We start from the raw sequence: 26,453 nt of genomic DNA on the forward strand, positions 1-26,453 counted from the left end.
TATTTCACAAATTTCAAGATTTATAAATTAAGAAATAAAATTAACATTTTGCAACAGTTATGAATGTACTGAGAAGGAAAATTTGGTAAGTCTAAAATTAAAGAAAAAATTTGAAACTGCATAAATTTAAATTGATCTAATCACGAAAAAAATGTTTTAGATTTGATATTATTTATAAATTTGATTTATAAATTTACATTTGCTAAACTTCCTTTGTGAGTAATGCAACGATAAATATTAATATAATCTTAATAATTATTATTGGTAAACTTTGCATATTTAAAATTGACTTTAATCTTTAACTCTCTTAAGTCCGTTTTCATAATAGTTATCTAAAAATTAAAGAAAAACATTTACCAAGAGATTGATCAATAAAATTGTTTCATGAATTTTTTGGTAACTTTTAAAATTGACCTTGACCTTTGATTCTCTTAGGCCAATTTTCACAATGTACAATTACCCAAAGATTAAAAGAAAAATGATTACCAAGAGATCTTCATCAATAAAATTCATTCATGAATTTCTTGGTAACCTTTAATCTTAAGATAATCATATATTGTGAAAACGGGTCTAACAGTCAATTAACTACTTTGCCTCGGTAGAATTAAGATTCTTGGGTATTTATTACCGAAAACGGAATCTGAAAAAGTTAAACAGTTTCTGCGAAATCAAACGGACAATCGGACGGAGAAACGGCCGAACCAACAGTGTGTAATTATAAAGTAGTTTGCTATGCTGCTCTTAATAAGAGAAAATAAAATAGAAAATTGCAGATCTAAAAAACGACCTTTTATGTTATGTATTACGAGTTTTATAAACGCATCCAGATTAGAATTAACGCTTTAGCTTTTTAGCTTTTCTACATAGAGTATAGAATGAAGCAATTCTATATAACTAATAAATCACGAAAGATAATGCAAAAACGACAGTTTGCAGACGTTACGTATGAGTATTCGTTTCAGTTACTATGGAAATAAGCATACAGAATCAAGTGCGATCTTGCCATTGCGCTTCCCCGGAGAAATTTTGTCCCGGCGGAAATTTCTTCCTGCTGCACGAGATACTGCAGAGATTGCCATAAGTTCTCGATACGGCGGGCGCGAAGGCAGGTGCCGTATATAGTATCGGAAAAATACTTTGCGCAAATATACACCGAGCGGTTCGGAAAATCTGGCGCGAATGTCCCTGACGTGTCGTCGATTTAAGTTGAGTGCCCACTCGAGAATTTTACTCTCGAGTGCAACTCCCGATAATGAGAATCTCCGGTGGTGAAAAGTGAGAATCGTTTTCCAATCTATCAACCGAACAGTTTCATCCGCGTGATGGCATAATTCGATTTTTGCTTAGAGATGAATGTACTCTGAACTTTTCCACAAAAAAAAAAACACATTCCCTTTCTTTCTTCAAGAAAATCGGTCTAACTTTTCCTTGAGAATTAATTTTCTGATATGCATGGATTTATTCTGATACGATAAATGTCGCAATTATCGCCGACAATCGGACCATCAAGATTTTGATATTCGATCATAATGCGTGTTCAATCGTAATATGACAAGATGAACAGAAAGCATCTTTCCTCGTTTCAATATTCATCGCGTGAAAGTTCGACATTCAGCAGCGCCTAGGGAGATACGATTGCGACTTCGACTTGAAGTCGATGAAATTGGTCAAAGGAAATCATGAAATGTCGCAACGTATGAGAACGAATAAAATAGTGACGACAGTAGAAGTAACACGAGAAACAGACATTTCATATTGCATTGAATAATACATAATTGTACATTAATAAAAGGTTGCTATAGACACTATATACTGAAAAAAAATTGTCCATTTATAATTAATTTAGTCAAGTGGCAATTTTTCTCAGTGTATTAATAAGTCACATTCGTATTTTGACATAACATAATGTATCGATAATAATATTATGATATTATATATATATATATGTTAATATGATATTAGCATCACATGATGAGTTATCGATTGAATAGTTTAGCAGTAAATATGTTCATTCAATGATATAAGATAAGATATAAGAAAAGAGAAATTAAATGAATGTAATTAATGACATAAATTAATAACATTAAAAAAATTAATTATAAATTATAAAAGATAATATTAAGAAACAAGCTTAACGCCGATACAATCGGCGCAGTCAGATTCGGTCTGTTGATTTATGTATTTGACATTAGAGTATATATTTATGCTAACATATTAAAGATGTCAAGCAATGCATAAAGTCAAAGAGCGGATGATCTGTGTTATATCACTTCCAAACTATAAGATAAATGGTAGTTGTGTAGTCTTGACGTTTCTGAGTAATCATAAATATACTGTGCCTGGTAACAAAAACATACTTGATGACGTTGAAATATAATTAGATATCACAATATGGAAAATTGTGAAAATTTAGCATACAAATAAATATCAATGGAAGAAAAATATCAATAGAAATAAATAGCAATAGAAAAATGTGTATAATTCGAAGATTTTTTTCTAATTTTTAGATAATAACGATTTGGAATAATTTTATGTATCGCGATCTTATTTTTCACTATTTTGAATTTGAAAAATTCTTAAGAAAATTAAAACTAATAACAAAACTTTAGTAGGCTTCAAGGAATCGTATGATCTTTTAATATATAAAAAAATATATGTTGCATTATGAAAAAAATACAAAATTTGAATATTATATTTATTTAAATAGTATCAACTAAACATTTATTTACAGTAGATAAATATATATTCAACTCATAGTAAATAAATATTTACTCAATAAAAATAATAATTGAATCAAATTAATAATTTTGTATCAAATAAATATATCTTTATATTTAGTAAATATCAGTTTAGTATTTAGTAAACATCAGGCACTATTCAAACAAATTTGTTAAACAAAATTATTTGTTAAACTAAATTTGTCAAACAAAATTTAGTATATTTGTTTTCAGTATGCTGTTGCGAGTTAAATTATTATGTAATAACTTTATAACCCTATATAGTGTTTCTATCGCTTCAATTGTTTCAATGCCGAATGACGCAATCGCTTTTCGAAATATAGTTCCAAATGAAACGGGGTTGCTTGGCACTTGACCTATAAAACGCGAGCTCGATCTAGGTTACCAAGTATGATGAAAGAAAATGCGGTTTGCCAAAAGTACACATATGTAAATCGTGCAAATGCTTCCATAGTTCGTTTGAATATGACGTTCTTGTCGTATAACGATGTGATCGCCATAGATGCATCGCAAGATTACATAAAATGAAAATTTGGCTGCCCTTAGCTCGACCTCGACGTAGTAAAGAAGAAAAGACGAAGAAATAACGTACGTGCACACTTACGAAAGAAGACAGAAAAATCAGAAAGCAAAATCTTGCAAAAGAGGAAGATTTCTTTATATTAAGAAAGGAAGAATGAAAGATCAGTAGAACAAAAAGAATTATAGATACAAATAGAAGTGAGAGATGCAGAGAAGAAGATTTTTAATATAAAAATATATCAAAGTAAGGTAGGAAGAAAAAAGAGAAAAAGAAATTTGTTATATCGTATTGTGTGTGTGTGTGTGTGTGAAGCATTTCTTCTTTTTAGACGAAATACAACCACACAACGAGATGCATTTAAAAATATAACGAGTTAAAAATAATGCAAGAACAAAAAATAGAAACCAATATATTGCACAAATAAGAACGGATGAAAAGAGCTCGAGAGTTTCAAGAGCCATGGAAGGAAGAAACAAAAAAAGAAGTGAAAAAAGGAACAAGTTTAAGAGAGAGGAAAAAGAGCAAATTCTGAGATGAGAAAAAGATACGACGATGTAACATTGGAAGAGAATAAGTAGTGGCGTAAGAGTAAGAGAGAGAGAGAGAGAGAGAGAGAGAGAGAGAGAGAGAGAGAGAGAGAGAGAACAGAAGGAAGAAAGACAAACGTAGACTAACGCGAGGATAGAGCGGGGTCTAAAGCGAGGAGAGGGATTCGTATGGCTGCTGGCACCAGGCAGTCTACTACGCTCAACTCGATATTCCCTCGAGCAATGCCAGGCCTCTGCCAGAGAGCCCAAGATTACGGTTCGACACTTGACTCGCGCACGCACGAGTACTGCGTGCGTGCATGCGTTCTCAAGTCGCGCGAATCGAAGTGACGAGTGCACATGCGAATACCAAAAGAGTACTTGGCACGATCCTTGATAAGCGGATTTAACGATAGACAGAGCGATCGTAGCTTAGGACTGCAACTGTCGACGTGCTTCCGTTCAAATCGTCTTTGAAATTTTGTAATATAAACGAGTAATTGTAAAAATTGCTAAAAATTAATATTTATTATATGAAGATAATTTATTCCCTACTCTCTACTTAATTAAAGAATTACATTAATTATTTCGCTAAGTCCAAGTACAATATATTATATTTTTAAACAGAAACGATTGCCGGATCCTGTTATATTTGGAGTTTAAAATTTACTGATTATCTAAATTAAAAATCATTTAGTCGCAAGCGATTCGTGGATATTTAAAGGGACACGTTAATTTCTTCCTCAGAATGAATTAATTTCAAGAACGAAAAAAGCTTAATTCACGGAAATTAATATTGCAAATAACATTCTTTCTTGGAGACTATTAAAATATTAAATGGAGCAAGCTAATTTATTCAAGATTGCTCTGACGTTAATATACGGAATGCTCAACATTTGTATAATAAAATTATATCCTTTAGTCAATGTTTATCCATTTATATAAAAATGGATAAATTATCAAACAGTATAATATTTAATTAAATTTTCTCATCATTAATTTAATTATAATTTGTGGTATTCAATAGCATTGCATTATGTATTTATATTACATTTAATATATGCAGTGATGTCATAGCATTACTGCTTAATTAATTCACTATTCAAAGCAACATCTCGTTATGTAACAAACGAACTTTTTAGTCTGAAAAATCTTGAAGATTTCTTTTAGAAGCTTTTTCAATATTATTGCCAAGTTCTCGTGCATATACATAAAATAATTCAACTTTTATTTTTACATTTTATAAAATGCACGTCCGCAATATACTGTGTATACACATATATACTTAAAACTTTTAATTTATTCCCTCTCTAATCTGTTTCGATATAAACAGAACAACAAATATTTTGTAATCACGAGACCTATATTTCTTCATAGAAATATATATAGTTTACTTCCTTGAGTTTTTTATTGTCTTCGCAGAAGATCGCAAATTAAAATCTAATTATTATAAAAAAAACGAAAGAATATTATAAGCGATATTAAAAAATACAATAACAAAGTAACGATCAAATTATAAAATTATATCAACACCGGTAATTGCACCAGTTACGCAAAAGAGGAAAAAAATGAAGAAATCATTATAATTGTTTTCCATGAATTAGCTTTGATGAATTAACATTATTTCAACGGAGAACGATATCGTTTCGCAAAATGCGTCGGTGAGTCACGATGTTACATCATCGCTAGAATTATCGTTGTTCTCAACAATTTATCAATATCATTATACGCGATAGGAACAAAACAGTCGCATTTCGCATCGTTAACTATCCAATGCTATCGTCTACCAGAAAAGAAAGAAATTATTATGAATCTAAAGCCACATACACACAATGGAAATATTTAATATTTATTCCTGTTTCTAATATTTCTTCTATTATAAGACTCCAAATTCACAATAATTTCTTTCTTTTTCCTTTCAGGCCTGTTCAATTTGAGCTCCGGAGCCAAAATGCAAATTCATCGAAGCAAAATAATTCAATGTCAATAAGATTTTAGGAACTATAAAGTGTTGATGATAAGCGTCACTCAGATGCGTATTAACACTTTACAATCTCCGAAATCTTATCTACGTTGAATTTTTTTGCGTCGATGGCATCATATAATCAACAATGTAAAATACGACTATTTTGTTACGTTTAACTTCTAATTTTTCTAATCTTTTTTATTTCTGTCCCTAATATTTCCTACATTTTTCTCCATTGTGCGTAAAAACCTTGTATAACATTATCTTCAATATTCATTAAAGAAAGTGACCGTAAATTCCGCGCATCTACGTCACGTGACAGAATTGCTTCGTTAATTTCTAATTAAACAGGGAAATATTCCTGGACTGGTAAATCAAGACGTGCATAATGTTTCAACAAAGAGGCTTAAGAATGAACAGAGGACAAAAGAAAACAAAGAAACGAGGGAAGAAGGAAACGCTCTTCTCTCCAAACGGTCGTTAGCGCGAGGAACGCGCGCGTCGAGAGAATCGTGGAATTAAATAGAAATAGTTTCTTTCGTCCGGAAAGAGAGTAGTTAACGTTTTACGCGCGACGACTTTGGCTCTCGCCACGGCTCATAAAGTCTCCCCTCCCAAATCCTTCGGGGGATGCAGGTGTCGCCGGAAGCCGTTTTACGATTCGGCAGGAAAACGTAAATCGGAATACGACCTTCGTTACGGATCCGAGGAAACGGAATGTTGGTAGAACCGTTTCGGGGATAGAACGACCATCACGCGCCTAGTCATTCGCTCAACTCTCATTCCTGGCACAACAAAGTCGCAGACAGACAACAAAAGAAATGGGAATGAATTGTTAGGCTGGACCCTTAATTTCGCCCGACTCGTTTGATTCTTTTATCGCGAAGCCTTTCAACACAGCTCCTCAACGTTGTCATTATCTTCTATCTTGGATAAAATATATTTCGTCAAAGATGATAAAATTAATCAAGACAATGGAATCGAATGTCCGAATGTGTTCAATGGCAATTTCGAAATCGGACCAAGGATGTTCTCTCCCATGACGAGGAGTCCGACGCGTCGATACCGTTTTCCGTTTTACGACCGCAACGTTGATTCAAACGCGCTCGCTGTTGCATCGTGGCACGACATGGTCGGTGTATCGAGGCATCGAGAACGAGAACATGCTGTGCGAGCCACTGAATGCGTTCAATCGCCGGGAGTGTCTTCTGGGAATCACTCGGGATGCATTTAAATGCCCGCACGCTCGCAAATAAACAGGCACGTCCATTGAATACTGATCGCCGGCTGATATGATACCCACGCTCGAACTCCCGTGATCCTCATCACGCTGTTGTATAATAACGTAGGCGTCTTCGGTTTACCTTTAATTAGAAGAGTTGTTTATTCGCACGATCGCGGAGTTGAGAATCCGTGGGAATCGCCTATTAAATTGCAAAACTGCGTTGTTTTCATGTTTCCGCGAAAAAAAAAAACGTCATCGTGAAAACAATGATCGAATTAAAAGCGATAAACATTGCAAAAGACTAATGACTTAAAATGTTATGCAGTGTAAACTCATAAAGACGGATAATTCGATCGATATTATTTCGATCGATTCTTAAGTGAGTAGGTGGAATAGTCACAGGCATCTCAAGTGTAGTTTTCCTTAAAATCCTGTTGTGAAAAAAGAAAATAAAAACTAAGTGCCCAGAAGGCTTATTATTTTTCCTGAAAACGGGCAGATGAGAGTATAACGCAGTTGTTGGAGTGTGATCAAAAAATAATATTAATCAGTGCAGATCTTGATAGCGTGTATTTCCATACAGATGAACGTTTCGACTCTTTTTGGAATCATCATCAGCGTTAATGCAGTTCTTAGAATATATGCGACATCACTTATGCATCCACTATAGCAGCCACTATAAAAATTAAAAGACCCAAAGTGAGGTGCAATTTCTTGCAATGAATTCTTGCAGATGAATTTTCTTGCAATTTTACACAATTAATTTCATTTGAGAGATGTGATTACAGGTACAAGAACAAATAATAAAAAAAAAGTCTAAGAATTTGTGCAATACCATTATAAAACAAATATATATTGTAATAAGTCGGAGTATAAAAATAATACTAAGTTAGTCAAGACACGGCAGAGATAAGACTTTATTATTTTTACATTCCTCTATCTTATAAAAGTATAACTAACATAATAAATTTAACATAATATATTAGGTGTTGGAATTAATTCGTAGCGTTTTACAAGTGATGGGAAGTACTTTCATTAATGTATTTTTTAATGCTCATGTGAAATAAATAACATTCTTTCATTAAAAAACGCTACGAATTAATTCCAACACCTAATAGTAAAAAAGCATAATAAATGTAAATTTAATGTAAATTTACTTCAATGTAATAAATTTAACATAAATAGTAAATTTAATATAACATAGTAAAATATGCTAATAAAAAATATAACAAATTAAAATTATTTTAGCATGTTATAAATTATTAGCTTCATCTACCAACTATTATATCTTTAAACCATTTACTTGCCTAAAGGTTAATTGGCAAAATTATTTTACTCTGACAATCAATTTATTCGAATTCACAAGTTAATATATTGATTCCATCTATTTTGAAACTATTTATTTTGTTTTTTACGCGCTTAATTATACAAATGAATGTATCATATTTTTTTATTTCATAATATATTATCATACGAATTTTCTTTTATGTATTATAATTTCCAATAGAAAACATAAACCAAATAATTTCGTGATAAAATCCAAGCTTCGATATATGCGAGATATATGCGAGATGAAAGAATTTACGATGATGATTTATTTTTCCCATATTCATATTGAAATTTTTCTTGTTTTTTTACAAATCAGCAGTTCTACAGTCATTTGCTGAGCGTCGGAAAATCAAAATTACACTCGTTTCAATCCTTGCTTTTCAGTACGAGCTATTCAAGACTTTAATCCGCCACCGTAAATTCAATGCTTCCACGATAGCCCCGATCTGTTTTTCTCTTTTTCCGTCGCGACTGCAATGTACATAACTGTCGGTATATACGCTAGAATCCCCGTCTATACATATCAAATGCGCGAGCGGACATTCAGCAATGTCCATTTAAAAGAGACTCAATGTTGCTGAAACAGGCAACTTCTTACTGAAAGCCATAATTAACGAAGCGCATCAGTAACGGTAACGGATGCTGATTTAAGGTCGCGGATGGATCGTTAGCTGTCGTCTTTGCGAATGTAATCGAAATACAGAAGAGTGTAGTAATGTCAAGGAATCGCGACGCGAATGAAAAGAGACACGTCGCGTCGATTTGCGATTGGCAAACTGATATGTCAGTTGAATGGCTGAAACGATAGGAAATGATCGATCGTGTAATTTCAAGGATAACATCACGAAGCGTTTAACAGGTCTTTGCCAAGGACAATTACCTGTTAACATAATTACGGCATAATTGATACGCTCACGATTAACCTCATCGACAACAAAAACATTTGAAAAAAACAAGTCGGTATTTTTCATAAAAATCATGCCACTTCTCTCTCGAGATTTTTTTTCCGAGCGATAAAATTCTTTGCATTAAATAAAAATTATATTTGGAATACATAATGAATATATAGTTAGAACGTTTGACTTTGAGTGACGAAAACAACTTTTTCGAGAATTATGTTGTGTATCTAACACATACAGGATGTTCGATAAAGACCGTAATAAAGTTTAAACGTAGATTCTTGAGATCATTTTTAAGACGAAAATTCTAATATTAAAAGTACTCTTAAAGATTGAAAATTCAGCCACTCTTTTTCAAAACTGATTCAATTTTTACTCTTTAAAGTGAGACTCAAAAGAATTTAGAGAGAGATTTTAACATATAAAAGATATACATATCGATATATTTTCTTGGAAGTCATTTTTATCATTCAAATGTTCTAATTATTCATTTTATATATTCCAAATATAAATCTCATTTAATGCAAATAGTGTCGCTCAGAGAGAAAAAATCCTAAAAGAAAAGCGGCGTGATTTTTAAATAAAAAAAAAACTTATTTTCTTTCTGTGTAGTTGTAAGAAAAATATTTCAAAGCTAAAATAATGAACAGTATTTTTCATTATTTCCTCTCGCAAGCAATCTTCTACCTTCTTACAATTAGATGATTATAGAGCACAGATAAATAAAAAAAAAAAGAAATTCTATATTAAAAACATTATTAAAAATATTTCGAGTATTGGGAGTGTCTTGACAATAACGCGAAATTATTCGTGTTCTAAATAAAGCGAATAAATTCCGACACATTCATCTCAACGTAGAGGAACAGGAAAAACGATACGGTATCTTTTACGTAAACCGACTTCGGGAAGACGTTAATTCTCGCGGTTGGTGGGACCAGGGAAAATAGAGAAACGCGTGTAGTTGGAAAAACATCGGCAAAGGGAAAATAAACCAGTTCTAGTTTAATTCAACCGCCACTACGACGCCACATGGAGTCACGCGGTGCAGTTTGTGTATCGTGAAGGGAAGGAAAACGAGTTCACGAGAATCTCGGCTCGACGAACGGACAGAGATGTGGATGGAGAGACATGTGCACGGCATTCTCTAAGAGATAAAAAAGCCGTCAGGCAAGGGTAAGAGTGAGGGTGAGTAGCAATGGAAAAAAAACGTGGGAGTATAAGGATCGAGAAGCGATGCATTAAACAAAGGAATTAAAACATAGTCCGCATACGTGACGGAAGCGAAGTATCCCTTTTTTTTTCTGTACACACGACCTTATATTTGCAGTGGAATAAACTTATCGCGAGAAAGAATGGCTCTGTCGTTTTATCTCTTCCCGATACGACCCGCAATTCTATCCCATCCGATAGTCCTCGTAAATTTGTGTCCTTTCCGTTTTTTAAATACAAATATTAAAGAAAGAGGGAATGACAATAATTAATGTGTACAATCGGCGAGCTAAAGAAAAATATAGCTACACATCTTTTGGAATAAATTCTTATAGGAAGAACAATTTTGCTGAAGTATCTAAAATTTAGATTGATGTAGGTATACAGATCTGAAAGTAATGTTGTTGTACTACTAACATAATTATATTATAGGAAACTCAAGTATAGCAAGCAATGTTACAAAAAGTTTCGATGTTCTAACAAATAGCTTGAACGTTCCACATAATTATTTTGAGAGTAAATAAAATTATTTTTACAGACTTGTATTTAACTTTTTAAACACAAGAACATTTTTAGCAAAATCGTTCTTCTCGTGTAGTTCTCAGATTATTTACAAATCCCTGCTGAAATTAAGGAAGAATGCTATTTTAATATAATATATTATATTTAAAACATGTTCTTTAATTTTAGAACTATCGACACTGTACTAGATAGAAACACTACGAACTATTCACAAACCAATCTTGTTCAAATTTGCATCCGGATTGTATCGTCTGCAACATTCAATTAGTACTTGTGCAATGCAAATGCGGAACCTACTTGATAATTAATTAACATATACAGCAAGAAACTTAACATACAGTTACAGCCACTATCGGGAAAATCACATCGACGATGTTAGTGACGGTTTCGCGCTAACGCGCGTTGTAACAATTAATTAACGGTTAACGTTTTTGACAAGCAATAACAAAATAACGTAAATCGAGTGCTGTCGTGGACTCAATTAGCTTCGTTTCGATAACGGCTACATAAATATCGCTAATGTCTTCTAATATGCGATTTCGCGTTAAAGCGTCAGGCATCTGCCGCCAGGAAATGCTTATGAGTCTTGAATGAGTCCTTAATTGCGCGCTTACCACGTATTTATCCAGCTCTTTCTCTCAACCTCGAAATATCTGCACGAGCGTATAGTGTGTGCGAAGTATATGTTATCTATTCGAATATTCTCAGCAACTGCATGCGGGCCCTACAACACCTTGAGCGTTGCGTGAATATGAGACGCACGTGTTTGTTAATTTACATATATGTAGATTCCATTCACATGCAATGCATTTATATATACCAGCATTCTATGCAAGAGGACCGTCACAAGATAATCTCGTAAAAAAAGTCTGCGCAATTTCTCTCTTAACCGTTAAACTCATTTAAAAATTTGAAAGGAATATATCATTGAGTGAAATGTCTTTTTTATTTTCTAGAAATTGGCAAAATGCAGGCATGATATTTCCTTATCTTTAATCGATACAAAAATTCACATGTGTTTTTTTAATAATTTTACAAAATGAGATTTAAACAACTAATTTTTTTAAAACATATTACATTATCTAGTATTTTTTTTTAATGAAATAAAAAAATTATAAAAAATTACAGATTTTCAAATGTTGTATTTAAAAGTAATGCAAAAAGCTCGGCAGCGATTTAAAATCTGGATAAAATCTATTTTAATAAAAAGAAAACGTGTTTTTAAAAAATAATAAAAATAAAAATAAACAAATTTTCATTTAAACTACAAAACTGTATTATTAAATGCAAATATTGACCTTATTTAATTGCTTTATGTGCAATATTCATTTTTATACGGAAATATACATTTTTAATTCTAGTCACTCTTTACAGAGACTATACACCTGATACCATTCTGAAATTAAGTTGACATAAATTCTTTCATTATTAATAGTTTCCTTTAGATTGAGTAAATTTTTTAATTATCTTGTTCGAGTACAGATGTAGAACGAGATTGTAAAAGGATATACAGCAGGCTAATTAGATGCCGCTCTAGAAAAGAGCCACACGCATGTCCACAACGACGTGACATTAATCGAATTATAGCCGATTATAATTCGATAGTAAAACAAAAAAGATATGCTAACAAAACAGTGGCTATTAGTGTGCATCAAGCAATCTTTACGACATAATTGCGTTGAATAAATCATCGACACAATGGTTTCTCCGTTACCTAAGTGTCCTCCGTTGCTTGAAAGAAGATGGAAGCTCATGGCGAAACAAATCACTGCTTTGTAATTTACATTTTTATGTCATAAATTTTATGCTCATGTATTTTATTAACCTAAGAATGAGGTTAATAAAACTTCAAGATCTATATATATTTTAAATTTTTAAGTTGTTGAGTTAGTTTCTCACTTTTCAAAGTGTATTGTGAAAAATTGCATGTACAGTTATAATAGGTCATTTTTGGGTTCACTAATAAAGATATATATTTATGCACAAGTAAAGTCATAATTTTCAACTGAAATTATTCTTCTTTATAATAATTACAATTTGTAAATCTACAATTAAAGTTTATATTTGTAAAAATATTTACGTATTAATTTGCCAACAAATTACATACAATTTTTCTTAAGCTATGTTATTGATATGTACATGTATAAAAATACGAATATAATATGTGTAAATATTATCATTATGTTAAATAATACCATAAAAATTTGTACATTTACATATATATAAAAATTATAAAATTATATTATTGTTATTGTAATGTGTGTAAAATTTTTTTTCATCTATAAATATAATATATTAATATAAAATTTATATAAAAAATATATTTATGCAATTAGAAGATAAAAGTACCAATTTTGGTGAAAATGTACAATTTTAGATACTTCTGCTATAAATTTTTACATATATTTTAAATATGTAATTTTATATACTCTTTTTACAGTGTAGTCATTTATAAAACAGATTGAAATATACATAAATATGAATTATTTATAGCTTATTGATATTATAAACTCCGCGACAAATTTATGTGGCTATAAAATCAAAATAAAAATTAAAAATTCGGTAATAAAAAGTTCTTTCCTGAAGCAGTTATCTTTTCGTATCCTCGAAAGATCTCACTGCTATTTATGCCAAATTGCAAAATTTTATCCACCGTTTCTCTCTTGCAGCAAAATTTCGATCCTATGTTACGGAATGGCGTCAATGCTCGCTATAACCTGGCTAACGGACTGGACGGTGGTAGGCAAGTATTTCCCATACTACGGCAACAAATACAGGAGAGAGATTTCGGGAGACAAATAATGGGATCCGGAAGAGTGAAACGGCGCGAAAGACCGAATCACAGCGACAGACCTATGGGATTTCTCTTCAGAATCGTCGCTGGAATTTACCGTCAAACTCTTTGTTAGAAAATAAACTCTGGCGCCAAAATCACACAAATTGTCAAACCAACTAAATAAAAGTCTTCTTTTAATGACAACTGAGTGTATTCGATCACAATAAAAAAAACGCGAGAAAAAAAAACGCCCGAACAGGGACTCGAACCCTGGACCCTCAGATTAAAAGTCTGATGCTCTACCGACTGAGCTATCCGGGCATCGAGATAGAAGGTCTTTAAAGACTCTCACGCGATGCATTTGTCAAAAATTTTCATTCACATAAATTTAAATAGCCCAGAAAGATAACAAGTTTAATTATGTATAATTAAAAAAATGCATAGACAGGATGGTCTAAAAATAAATATTTAGTATGCACTTAAAATTATATATATATAATATATAAATTATATATATATAATATATATATATATAATATATATATATATTATATATATATAATATATATATATATATATATAAATACTATATATATAATAAATTAATAGAAACCACATTTTCAAATATATTTGTTGACAACTTTAATTTTACTAGCCTCATCCTGCTATATGTTATTCTTTTAATGCTAATAAAATATTAATTGATAGCCTAGGCTTAGAGTATAATCGTGCTGCAATCCCATGATTTATATTAATATCTTAGAGTTAGAGCAATTAGCCATTCTATGTAGCTGCAAGTAGAAGATAACGCTACACACATTCAGACAACATTTAGAAGGAGGTATTCGAGACACAACCCCGAACCTCTGTTAAATTATAAGCAACAGTAGAAGTTAATCGATCTCTCAAATTACTTCAAGGAAGTCTAACATTTCAATTTTTCAAGTTTAAATGCATTAACATTACTATTTGATTAACATTACTGTTTGATAAATTACAGTAATTCTATAAAAGAAGAGTATCCTCGTATACATGAAAATTATACTGGCAATCACTAAAATATGGACATCATTCGCAATTCAATAAAGATTAAATAAGGCCAAATCTAAGAAATTAAAACTTCTATTCACCATTATTTCACAATTACGTTGTGACATCAGAAACGAGAAAATATCTATAATAACCTGCACAATAAAAATTTTTGCAAAATATATTACGGAAATACATTTCAATAAAACAACAATCAATAGAATTGTGTGAGGCTGACTTGAAAAATATTCCGAAAATTTTTCCTCTCCTTTTTTGTTTCATAAATTAATAAATAATATATCTGGAAATAAATAATTAAAAATGAAATATTCACAGCTATGACAAACTAAAAAAATTAATATAATATATTTGAAATAAGAAAATAGTTTTCAATACTCATATTACATAAATCTATTCCATTAATTGCAAATGTTGTTTTATTGAAAAATATTTCTATATAATTTGCAAGAATTTATGCTTCCGCGCTTTTTGACGTTCCAATCTGAAAATAGTAGAGGTGAGTGAATATTCCTAATTAAAAAAGATAAAATTCTTTCATAAAAAGATAGAGATATTCGAGATATTTAAAAATTATTTTATACGTGTAATTATTTGCAATATTGTAATTTAAAAAAGGCAAGACGTTTTTGTTTGCACAGCTGAGAACGTAATGATAGCTGTAGAGCAATTTGCGAATACAGATCAAGGCCACTTTTAATTTTAAAAACCGCGTTATAATGCTGCTTCGTTTGTGAATCACTCATAAATATGCCATCACGTGTCAAAGTCCAGCATACAAATTCAAATGTGCAAACAAAGTTATTAATTTACATATCGTCAGATATTATCTTCGGTGAGATACAACAGATTCGAAATAATATTAATTGTGATTGTAAATTCATTTTTCTACAGCAAGATTTCATGATAATAAGATATTGTTTGGTAATGAAACTTTATATCAACGATCAACATTTTCCAACGAAATCTTTTCTATTAGAAAAATCTGCAAGTACAATTAGTATGGTCGATGTAATTTGATATCATCAAGCCACATGGTGAAATTATACTACATTACTAAAAAAGATAATTAAAAAAACATACATTGTTAAATATAGCGTTATCGTTTGTGTCCAACTTGTTGCAATGTGAGATCATCAAGACGCAGCAATGATCTACGATCTTGACACGAAACGTTCGCGATGATCGAGAGTTAAGCTGTAGATTATTGTCGACTAATTAAATACATATATGCTTCGTTGCGTTAGCTACTTCGCTACTTGTACAAAGGCATCTCACGATTGTTTCGCGATTCAATAGAACGTAATATACAAGAGAAACCCTTATCCTTACAACGCAATGTCTTATCTGCTGCGGTCTTTCTTTCACTAATGTTCTATAATGCGTTCACTTAATAATTAACGTGTAATCAAATTGCCAATTTGATTTACGAGGCAGGGTTTTTATGCAAACAGACGATGGATTTTTATGCAAACAGACAATGAAGACTAAATATTCTAATAATAAAGCAGTTAAAGCATTCGTATTTTCTTCTCCGTGACACTTGCGATAACCCGAGGTGTCATAGACATCAAGAAAAGACAAATGCATTAGTGACTAAAAGAATGTGACTAAAACATTTTTCTTTATCTTCGACAATATTTAAAGACACTTGCTCACTTGACGTTTTTTTAAAATAACAGAAATATTTCTGGCAATACTTTCCAATGCAATTAAAACAAGCAGTCAATTATTCGAAATAATATATGTATGTTGTTAATGTCATTATATAAGATATAATACCTTTTTACTATCTCACTTACAATTAATAAGAAAGAATTTAGTCATTGACGATTATTATTAACTTTTTGTAATCCTATATCGATTTGAAGTCGATAAAATGCATTGAGGTAGTTTGTTGTATAATTCCTCAAGCACTCAAATCTGTAACACACTTACAAACTATATTTTTATAATCTCTACAAATTTCTAAAAGTAATAAAATTTTTTTATTCATATTAAAATAAATATTAGACCAGATTAAATAAAACTGAAAACGAAATACTTTGTTTTCATTTTTCGATCGTACAAAGACATTGTGAATAAACCATAAGAGTTCTCGCAATGCAGGGTCGTTGTCCAGAACCAACACCGTAGTTTCCAACGTAATCTGGCACGAAGCCAGTGACTTCCCGATGTGTCAACTTCTCAATATTAGGAGTTACGATGCACGACAATAAACGCCCTGTTCAAAATAATTTCTCTGGAACAGCTGCAGCGATGACTAACGGTCAAATTGATCGAGGATGGACACAATGATGTTTTAGAATCTTGTTATCACAGCAAATATTATCACATGTGTACATTATGCGTATTATACGTATTTTGGAGCAAAAAATGTAACTTTGTTCATTACTTCTTAATTTAACACAACAAAAATATCTTTTTGTATTGCATCAATATGTTATAGCATTATAAATAATTGAAATTGCTTATTAAAAAACTTTGAATTTTGAAATGTTGGAAATAGTATTATTTAACATAAACAAAAAAATAATTTTTTAAATGGTAAATTAAATATGTAACGTAATAATACATGATACACGTTAAAATATTTTAATATATCAACGTATCAATGGAAAATGATGAAATAACTAATAATTATTAAGTTTATCCCACATTACTATGGTCATCCAATGCAATATTACATTAAATTCGTGTCATTTTAACGATTGCGACAATTCGTGAAATTGTCACGAGTGATAAATCCGAAAAAAATTCATAAAATCGAATAAAAACACTTCGATAATGATTATCCCAGATACAACGGTGACAAAGTCCTTAAGCTACAGTACGTGCAAAATTATGAAGAATCAACAGTTTATTTTATTCAAAACGTCTCAATGTCTCTTGATGTCTAACACGAATTAGAGTTAGTTAAATCCGTAATCTAGGAAAATGAAATTTAAATTGGATTCCATGTTTCGGTAAACTTCAGCTTACTGTCTCACTCTTTTACTCTCTTGTGCTCTATTACTCTTTTAATTTTTTGTTTAGCCAGTAGGTAAGTTACCTAATATATATTTTATTCTAAAGATGAAACAACCGGCCCTATATAAAATAAAGTTCCAAATTTATTTCATATGTTAAATTTTTTTCACATTTTTCTTGTAGTAATAATACATTATATATAAGATTATCATATTATTATTATCCAAATTTTACTCGTTTTAATAAAATGAATAAACTCAGTAAATAATAGATTGATATATGTAAATATTTCTTAATTTTTTTATTAAATGTAAAAATAAAACAGTAGATATATCATACGTGCTGTAAGATCGCTAGTTACCTACTCTCACATCATCACATCTAGGAAAACCTAGCCAAGTCGAACAAAGCTTCTGTGCGTAAGACTGAAGCTCGGTGATTAACCCAGAAAACCCAATGGTCTTTCTCGTACGTCGACCTGCGCACGGAGAGGATGAGAAGGTACGAAGGAATGAGGAGAAAGAAAAAAGTGGTCTGATGCGCCACTCTCTCTTTCTAAGAAACTCACTAGCGAGCAATTCCCTTGGAAGGATGCCAACTACATCGAATCGCAGATATAGATGGTTAATGCTACTCTCACACCAAATCTCGCGTGATATAAATTGATCGATTCGCAAAAATTGGCCTTAATCATTGGCGTGCCAAACTGAGCTCTTCTTTCATATTTTTTTCAGATAGCAATCAACTTTTGCAATTGTGGAAAAGTTAATAGTTTATCACTTAAAACCGATATGCATTCATTTAAATTTTATTTTTCAGTAATCAGTATAAAAAGAATAATTAATATACAATTTTATAACAAATATATACGCAAAAATTAAAGAAAACTCTATTTTTATATTTGCAGTTTTATTATTGTATAAATATTATAAATACAGTAAAATATTATAATATTTAACGCAGTATATCAGATTATGTCTCCTTTTTGAAATTCTCTTTTCAACGAGTAATATGTCCGTAATTTGTCTGGCTAAGCTACATTATCCGACTAATGGATAGAAGAAACATGAGACTCTTAATCTCAAGGTCGTAAGTAAACTATATATTAAGCTATACAAACACGTTTTTTTTATGAGTGGCATTTAAAGATTGGTCTACAAAACCATTCAAGGATATGATTTCATTGATAGTCATCGAGAATATTCGACTATGTAATCAGCAACAAATCCTCGCAAAAATAATTACATTTTTATACGCAATAAATATTGATTTTTGCTTATCTACAAATGTATTTTTCTGAAGTTCGCAAACACATAAAATCATTGCGCCGCAATCTTATCGTGGACGGACCAAGAACGGACGAGAAGCGTGTTGAGTGATATTATAGCAACTGTATATTTCTGAACGATATTGATACATTCGTTCATCTTGCTGTCAATTCCATCGATATCACATGTTGTTATAGCAAACTCTTTATTCCATTTATGAACTCATATATGCTTTTTCATTTTCTAGAAAAATGATACTGTTCTACAACAAAAAGTCATTGTTTTTTTCTCTTCGAAATGCCATAGTACAAATCCCGAAGATTTTTTCGCGTTGAACACGATGGTGTTGATAAAATTTACGTAGTACATCAGGGTTTTGAGTAAACTGAAGTGAAATAGTAAATTTTTTGTCATTTTCGACATTTTTTACAGCGAATCAAATGTTGTTTCTAAATGAAGTGTATGACATCTAAAAGTACAATTTAAAGCTTTTAAATAAATATTAGTTTACAATTTATTAAATTATATGTAACTATACAATACCATTATATTACAATTTTGTATAATTATATAATTGAAAAAAAAATCACTTTTTTTTCTCTCCGAAATGCCATAGTATATTTTTTCGTGCTAAGTAAAGTCATCAGAATGGGTGGGAGCACATCAAGTTCTTTGATAAATTGGGATGTAGTTGATTGAGAGACAGTAAATTGAGATTTTTGGCTCATTTCACCCCAAATTGCTACACAGAGAGAAAAATTTATTTGGACTCAAAATTCCTATTTACGTTTATTTCATTAAAACAATTTAATTTTGAATAAAAACTATTTTGTTTAATCCCCAAAATTTAGATTGAATGCGATCAATTAAATTTCTCAATTTAAAGACTCGATTTGGTTAAAAAAAAATATTCTGATGTTTTTTGATTATATTTATTAAATTGATTAACGATTATATTTATTAAATTTAAAGAAATCTTTCTCTCTGTGTACATAAATTCTGACAGTATCGTGTGATACAAAGTGAGGAAAGCATTTTTAGAATTAAATTATGATACTTTATGAGAATTCGTTGAACAATGTTATTTATCGCATCTATTTTACGTACTGTGTTCCAGATTTGTATTAAATTATTTTATATATATATATATATATATATATATATATACCTACAATTCTGTTATCGTATATAATAAAGTTTACGTGCATTGAAAGGATACGTTCTACCACCGATACGATAACCTCATGTAAAATATACTCAATATCCAGTACTATTGCGAGTTCGACATTTTCACTAGATACAGGAGAATGTTGTCGTATCTCTCGTAGACAGGGAGGATACATGGGACAGGTGCGCGTGTCGTTACAGGCGAGAAGGATGCCGAAAGCGCCGAATGAAATGTGAATCCGATGGTGCAGAATAGAACACCGGGGGTGCCAGGTGTTCGGAGAGGTTTATTTTCGATTGCAGTTTCACCAAGTACTGGTGCACCGGGGGCGGGTTACGCGGTGTCGTGTATTTTTAGTGATCGCATGGCATGCGGTACACCACCGCGACGTTTCGACACAACTCGAAATAAGATGTTTATCGAATCACTCGAACGGATCGCCTCGCGTTAAAGGACTTTTGGAAAAAGTGGACCAGCGTTGGTTAAGCGAAGACCAGCGTTGGTTACACGAAGAGCAATCGTTTTCGTTTCCATGTAAAACAAAACGCGCTGAAAATGAATGGATGTTCGCGTAAATGTAGTAAACCGTATCATTATACTTCCCTTACTTCGTAGTGTAAAACGATACGCAACGTGCGAAAAATTATCATTCTCTAAAATAGACTAGTTTATTTTTTTTAGATACAATAATTTTCGCCCTATTTCCGACTCACCTAAGAATATCACGGATTTACAAATGGTTGAAATTCGATCGATTATTTTCAGAGACTATTATATACTGTACACAAGTGTTGGCGATTATTTCGAGAAGCGGTTACGTTTCACGCGTGCTTTCAAAGACCACTTCTTTTATTAGAAACTCAACAGATCGTTGACCTTACCGAACTTAAAAATCGCACGCGTTTTCTTATCGATTAACAAGATTGCGTAACGTGAGATGTATCGCGGCGTCTCTAATCCAGTTTCAATTGTCGGCGTGACGCATCACTAGTATGCACAACCTTTTTTAACGTAAATTCTACGAGGATACGAAGTGGCAAGTCTTGATTAACCTTATCTTGCCGGAGATTAGATACTTTTCAGGCGCACATGCCGTAGCGCATTTATTGAAATGAGGTGATGGGATCGTGATTTTCTGGTAAACATCGAATGCAGAACGAGGCGCGCCTTTATTTATTCGCAAATCGATCGATCTGCTAAACCGTAGCCCTGAGAAAACCGTATGATTGAAAAAACTCACGGATAATGTGTTCATGCATCAGCCCAGGTAACATCTTAAAAAAGTTTCGTCAAAATTTGGAATTTTTCTCTTCTTGCGATTACTTTTTCTATGCAAAACAATTTTCATGAAATTTGTCTTTCCAATGTTAATTTATTTTCTAAACTTATATTTATTATACATACAAAAAATATTCTTAATCAAATAAATAAATTTTGCAATAAAATTAATATTTTATAATTTTGCAAATAGTATTAGAAAATCTTACTTCGTCGAATTCACGGTATCAAAATACGGAATTGGGTCAATGAGGCTGAAACTCAGTACATTGCAAAGCATCTCGATGAGCTACGAAGCTCACTGCGAAACTTCAAGCTGCTTATTGACTTGTTCTTTTGCTTCGTCGTGAGTTCAAGAGTACACGAGTGGCAACAGATGGCGAGGACTCAAGAAAAGTTCATCTTAAGGAACTTAGTCGAGAGTAATCCATGTGTTGATTCCGCCTCCAAGACAGAAGCGGTTTACTATTTACCCTCGTGCATTAAAGTGCAATTCGTGGACAAGCTTCTGCAAAACTTATAGCGAATTCGATTGAACACACTCAGTGCATTGATACATATTAAAGCCGTTACAAAGTGTTACAAATTGAAAGATATGTTGTTTAATATAAATATAAAAACAAGTTAAACTATCTCAATATATTTTATGTGCTGTTAAGTAAAATATTTATAATTCAAAATATTTGCATTTTATTTTTACATTCAAATTAAATCAGTATTAACGACGTTAATTTTTTAATATGTGTCAGTGCGCATATAGCTAACAAAATTCGTTATTAATTTCGAAAAATATGACAGAATACTTTTCAGAAATGAATAAAATAGAAAAATTAAAGATTATAGCGTAAATTTGAAAATTTGATGTTGTGCCATCGATCTAAAAATAGACGATCTGCGTATAAATCATTTTTATAAGTAATTTTGTATCTTCAATTTTCACTTACATTTCAAAAAACGAATTATGATTGTCAATGACATACTCGACGATAAGGGTTCTTCACGAGCGCCTCTTCAACTTTACCAATCACGCAAGTCGCGCATGATAGATTCTATGAAGAAAGTATGTGAAGAAAACGACACGTGTGTGTAACGAGTTTGTTACAACCGTTGGACAACGAACTGTGAAATACTCGTAATTCCTTTATATTTATGAGATTGTTATACAAACTACTATCTTGTAATTTTATAAGAGAATTAAATAAAGTATTATAATAGTGACATATATTATCTTTTCCTTTCAGACTCGTGAATGCGTAACTATTAACGTACCTCGAGACTTAAATAGCTCACACAAATTTAATCATAATGTACGACTGAAAAGATATCCGATGATTCTGCAAGACTCATATAATATTCTTAAATTTTTGTTTATTATTTTATATTTTTAAATGTTTAATTTAAACATTCATCTCATATTCTCAAATAATAAGATATCTGATTTTACATATTTACAGTATCAAGATAACATTTTTACGAGCTCAACAGATTGACTACAATAACTAACATGAGTTAAGTTTTGATCACAAAGTCGTTCTAGAAAAGATATCCTCCACATTATTTTGTTATTTATTTGCATGTCGCCCTACGTTTGTATGAAACGCTTCGCGAAGCGGAATCCGAGCCGCGTGTAAAATACTATGAAGCACGAGGCCGTCACATGATAAAGTAAATTGAATCGAGTGTCTACGCACGTGTGTGCAGCAATGCTGAATGTGAGTGGCGAGCAGCGGATATTTCCGAATATACCTGACCGTTCACACCTTACCTGAGTGTTCGAGAGTGCCATTTTCAAGTATCTATATCAAGAACGAGCTGCGGCAAAAATATAATAACAAGAGAGAAAGTGGATATCACTTCCAGAAGAGAAAAGAAGGCCAAATGAAAAATATGCAGGAATGGAAGATACGTTTTGCTATTCACTTTTGGAGGCACAAATATATCTAATAAAGTAAAAAGTCCATAAAAAAAAAAGAAAATGCAAATGCTAACGTTGCAAAATCAGTCGTGAAAGATTAACAAGCGTAATATTTCTGCCTTAGAGAACGGCGTAATATTCATGGTGGATGGACCGGGTGTGCTATGCTTATTTCTCCTGTTTGCTTTGGCACGAACGTCTAGCATCATCAAGTGGTTGCTCTACATTGTGAAGCGTGTTAAACCACGACGGGGATTTATACATAGCAAAAATAATGAATGTCTGCATTCGGGACGTAATACGAGACGTAAAAATCATTCGCACATCCGACGTTACATAATCCTTTGACGAGGAGAAGTGCATTAATGTAACGAATACAACTGTCTATTTTCATCTCGGTTGAAGAGTATAAGATATCAGGAGATGGACGTAACTTTCTATTTTTATTTTTTTCAGTTCGAAATGTTTTTCTTACAAAATCTTTCGAAAACGAAGAATGGCTATTGACAGAAATATATCTATCGTTAAGTCGTCTAGTACAAGATTCTTAGCAACATTCTGCATTCTCAAGAGGTCATTTACCCTTTATAATTATAACAGGTTACACGTTCTCTATTTTTAAATGGCCAAGATACATTGTGCCAGTTAATTTCCTGTCTATATATTTCACGACCGGTTCGAGTGGCCCTATTGCAAAAAACGATATGTATGGAAAGCTGATTCTTAATTAATGACACACCTAATATGCATGGAACGTAGACTGCGGCACAATCATTATTGTCGAACCTCTACCTAGCGCGAATCGGATCTCGCGATCATTCAGACAATTTTCTTCTCAGCGGCGAGTGAAAGCAACGCCGCTGGTAGCACCGAAGCCATCGTGATACTTTGCAGACAAGCACACTGCCTAGTATCCGCTTTCTTATAGGATCATATTAATTGCAAACTTGCACCCGCTAATCACTAGGAGTTTCCTCTTTCGCTCTCCTACTCGGGCGATCCCGAGAACTGCATTTAATTGCAATGACCAACGGGCGAGAGCGACGGAGATGGAGCGGAAAGGAGCATCTTGTTGTTTTTCTCGCGTACAAAATGCACGATTCCATTGTGAGCGTGGCGATTTATTCGTGCCGGTGAAAGCTAGTGTTACAGAGATAAGCGTCGCTACTAACGCGATGTTTGTCGCTTTCTATAATTACTAATTAGTTACAATAATTGATAGTCGCGTGTACTGCGGATTGATAAAGTATCGTTTTTAAATATTGATATCAGAAATTACTCATTTACTGCTAAAAAACTAAAATTAGTTCTAGGCACCCAATAATTAATTTGGTACCGTATATATTTGTTATTTGCAATTTTAAATTAACTTTTTATTTTTATTAACGAATATCTTTATTAACAAACGAATTCAGTCAATTAATATTAAAAATTACGAATTACTTAGTACTGATAATAAATCACGATGATTAGTTACACTACCGCAGTGAGCGGGGCAAGGAATTCTCACGAGAAAGTGCGTTTTTATGAATGCTTTTTATGAATGCGGTGCTCAGCAATTATAATTTGCAGTTGGCCCGACGAATCTAAGGATTCTAGAAAAGCGTTTCGCAATACGCCCCGTATAAACAAGCCAAAGATATCGCGCGATGTTAGCTCACACACAAAAGTAAAGATAGAATCTCCACTAGTGGCGTGAGTTCGCAAGTATCGTTGTAACGAACGGGCACGCCTTTATTTTTGGATTACCAGATACATCCTGATTAATGACGGCCCGGTAGTGAGTTTAGATTGCTCTCTCTCTCTCTCTCTCTCTCTCTCTCTCTCACATACACACACACACACATCAATCAAGAAATTGAAGTAAAGATGATTAAGCAAGATATCAATTTCTAGTTTGTTGTTTATCCAACTCGGTAGATTAGGTGCTTGTTTGTGCTCTATATTTTGTATTATCACTGGTATTATCATTCATTAGCGATATTTTTAATTTTTGAAAATACCAAATTTACTTTAAGAATGTAAGGCAACTGTTCCAATTATCGCGTCTGTCTCTATTAGTATGGTTTTGTATTTCGATAAGTCATAAAGAAAACTAGCACAAATAAATAAGAAAAAATATTTTTTGCTAAGTTAAATTAATAATGCATACGATACCAAAGATAATATTTTATTTTTTTAGTATTAAAGTATTTTAAATATTTTTCAAAACATATGAGGAATTTATGTGAATCCAGTAATACGTACCACAAGATTTTAAGCTTGTCCTTATTAATGTGCCCTATATGGGAGCTGAGAACGTTGTATTATAAGTGTACATTGCAATAAATATAATTGAAATAATAATTTATGTAATATATTAACTCAAAAAATTAAATTTATCTCTTGTATAACTATATGATTATAAAATGAGTCAAATGTCGATAGACACATAAATTGGGGACACATTAATAAGGCCTTCGCCGCTTGGAGGACTCATTAATAGGGACAAAAACATGTTTTTTATTTTTGTCAAAGACATTATAAAGTATTAACATTTTTTAGATTAAAGAGATATTATAAGAAAAAGAAATAATTCAAAAACCGATATTGATTGCAAGCAGATAAAATTACAATATTTAATAATTAATTCAGTAATAAGCAAGTTGGCTAAAAGGCACATTAATAGGGAGTTACCCTATGTCACGAATTACCTACCTAAAAATATAATATGTATTTTATCCTACACTGTAAAAAAAAACTTTTTTGTGTAAAAATGTTTCACTCAAGTGCTTGTTAAAATTTTGGTTTTGAATTTTTAACGTATTCAAGTGTTAATTTAATATAACGTGATTATGTTAGTTAATATTTTGTGTTAAATTAATATTAAACATTTCTTAATAACAAAATAATATAATTGATGAATAAGTGAACAAATAATATGAGTATAATATGTTTAAATTCTAAGATAAACGAATAAAATACGTGTTAATTTAACATTTCATAAATGTTAATTTACTGACAAAATATACTTTCATAGTTCATATCACATTGTTCGTATTAATTTTTTTACATACTATATTTGTTACTTTCTAACATATTCTTATGTCAGAT

General features: G+C 31.7%; 1 protein-coding gene, 1 long non-coding RNA gene and 1 other non-coding gene across 8 annotated transcripts in view; 1 reads left to right on the forward strand and 2 right to left on the reverse strand.

The window, feature by feature from the left end:
• Positions 1-13,918, forward strand: part of LOC147907391 (uncharacterized) — a 42,533-nt gene extending 28,615 nt beyond the window's left edge. The window contains exon 3 of the long non-coding RNA XR_015547463.1: positions 13,608-13,918. This is a non-coding gene — a long non-coding RNA (uncharacterized LOC147907391). The remainder of the gene's footprint in view (positions 1-13,607) is intronic.
• The window catches only part of Sesn (Sestrin), a 211,291-nt gene that overhangs the window by 79,431 nt on the left and 105,407 nt on the right, over positions 1-26,453 (reverse strand). The gene's annotated exons all lie outside the window — the stretch shown is intronic.
• On the reverse strand, positions 13,963-14,035 carry TRNAK-UUU (transfer RNA lysine (anticodon UUU)). Its single transcript has one exon. It is a non-coding gene; the product is annotated as a tRNA-Lys (tRNA).

This window comes from Acromyrmex echinatior, chromosome 14 (genome assembly GCF_024713525.1).
Source record: "Acromyrmex echinatior isolate Ae372 chromosome 14, ASM2471352v2, whole genome shotgun sequence".
Lineage (NCBI taxonomy): Eukaryota > Metazoa > Arthropoda > Insecta > Hymenoptera > Formicidae > Acromyrmex > Acromyrmex echinatior.